Source organism: Crocodylus porosus, unplaced genomic scaffold, assembly GCF_001723895.1.
Source record: "Crocodylus porosus isolate Cpor-Errol unplaced genomic scaffold, CroPor_comp1, whole genome shotgun sequence".
In the NCBI taxonomy this organism is placed as follows: Eukaryota; Metazoa; Chordata; order Crocodylia; family Crocodylidae; genus Crocodylus; species Crocodylus porosus.
In genome coordinates this window covers 18296654-18299176 of record NW_017728926.1, presented here as the reverse complement: position 1 = coordinate 18299176, position 2523 = coordinate 18296654, and positions in this window count along the sequence as shown.

The following is a 2523-nucleotide window of genomic DNA, read 5'->3' as shown; positions in this document are numbered from 1 at the left end:
TCAGCTCCACTGGTACTAGCCATCACGAGATCACTGCAGTTAATGGCATAGTCATTTTTACTACTGATGGGGTTGATTGTCATGACGCAACAGTTAAAAATGCCTTACCCTTGTCTCTGTCAGCATTGTGGTGATAGTGCTGCTTATTAAAGAGACACTGCTTCTTATGCAGACACACGTTCTCTAGACAAGACCACATGTAGATCAGTCCTACTTCCATCCCAAATTTAATGGATGCTAGGAAACAGATAAATCTTGCTTTCCCTCCCTCCCCGGATATGTAAGCAAAGTACTTTCTCATAAGGGGGGAATCCACACATGCTGTTTCCCTTGCCAGTGAGAGGGCTGTGCTTTCGTAGGAGGGTTCAGAGTGTCAATGGTAAGCATGCTCTGCTCTGCTCAGTGCATATGTTGAGCCTTGCAAAGCAGAGAGCGTTCCTGTGATCCTGACCCTGGCAATGCACTTCAGGGAGAATGAGGAATGCAGTGCCGAAGCGCAGCGCAGTCGCACGTTTGCCCGCTGCCCAGCTTTTGTTTGCCGGTTCGGAAAAGGCGAGAACAGTTTCAAACCTCAAGCTGTTGCTTTGGCAAAGCTGCACAGGCAGCCTTGGATGTAGCATACAGATCTTTCGCACTTACTATTCTGTCTTGTGCATCATATTAAAAATAAATGAGAAGTTTTTCTTCCTATGAGTTCCAAACAAGGAGAAATTAGATGCCCCAATTATGTTGCTTTTGCAGTATGCATTTGATACAGCAGGAGAAACTTGTTGGTTTAATTACTGTGCCCTAGCTCAATGTAGGATTTCACTGCTTTATATCATCTGTTTTATATACCAGGGAATAGGTATAGTATGGACAGTGGAACAGAAAGCTTTCCCCATTTCACTTGACAGTTTTCCTTATCTTTAATTCCAGGTGGGTTAAAGAAGTTGAATTCCTTATGGTCTCTTCAGTTTTTGGCTCCTTCAGAGTGCCGGCAGTGGTGATCATGTCGGGGGATATGCATACTTGCTCCATGGGATCTGTGCTGAGATCCCAGTTTCACTTCATATTGGTCAGCAATATTGGTGACATTTGTAACTTGTCTTTCAAATCATTCAGTCTAGATTAATATGCAACTCAGATGTAAAAGATGAAGTATAAGCCTCAAGTATTTGTGAGTCTAGTTGAATTATGTCATTTATTTAATTTCTCTCATAACTTGTTTTATTATTGTACTAACTAGGAGAAACTTATGTCTACCGTGAATTACAAGCACAGGAATCATAACTCGGTCACAAAGAGAGGTTTATTTTCAACAAACTTAGAGAAAGAGATCACTTATTAACTCTTCTCTGTAAAAAATTATTATTATTATTGAAATGCTTCCCTTCCATTTCTTTACTTTATCTTGCAAGAGGTACAGTTGCCCACTTTGAATCATTCCAAACTGAACTACAGCCAGTTCCCTTTCTTGAGTCAGCAAGTTTGCCACTTAAAGTTTTCTTAATGGCACTGGGATTCGTTTAGCTTAGTACCCAATAAAATCCGTGTTTTGTGACCTGCATGTCTTGCAATCAAATGGGTATGTTAGAAATCCAGTTTAAATCTTACTTTTAGAGAAAAGGCGCTGTTTCACACAATTAAGTTTAAGAGCTCTGATAAGAAGAAAAAGAGGTAGAATGAGAAAAACAAATTAAGCCACTGTTTAATCCCTAGACATAAGACTGCAGTTAACAAAAGTGTAATGATGATTAAGAGGATACGTAAAACTATCAGCATGAAGAAGAAACCAAACATCCACGACAAAGTAGAAAATTTGCCATTAAATTCCCTAGAGGCAGCAATCTGATGAGTAATCTCTCAGCATGACCCTTAATTCCAATTTTGTCTTCCGGTATTGTCACAGTTCAGAGACACCGCTGAGGTTTTCTCTGTCTCAGCTCGTTTCCCCTTTCAACCCAAATGGTTTGTTTTTCAGCCAAAAATCTCATTTAAGTTACCCTTCCCTACTGGGAAACAGAGTGTGCTGGCTGCTCCAGTCCAAGTTCACAGTTTAGGGGACGTGGAAACTTTTGCTAGTCCTCCTCCGCACCTGTGGGCACCTTGTTTAATGGTGCCTGGAGTGTGTTTGTTTTTCCTGTGCGCAAGCCAAAGGTGCCCCTCTCTGCGCCCGTGCCACAAACCTGCACTCCGGGTTCCAAAGCCACACCTTTCGGTAGACCAAGTAGCAGGACAAGTCTTGCCCTTTTCCAGTTGGTCTGATCAAAGGTATCCAAGCGGCCTCAGGCCAGCACGGCTCCCCCGTCCCCACTCCCGGGGGGTGACTCCGGGGGGGGGAGGACGAGGGCTTTTGTTCGCTCCGCAGCCCGGGCTCTGCCCTGCGGGCGCAGGAGAGAGGTCCCGCGTTACGTTGTGCCGCGCCGAGCCCGCTTGCCGGACCGTGACAGTCGGGGCGGCTCCCGGGGGAAGGGGCACGTCTCTCCCCCGGCGCAGCGGGCACCGGCCATCCCCGGCGCGGGGCCCTCCCTCCCCCGCAGC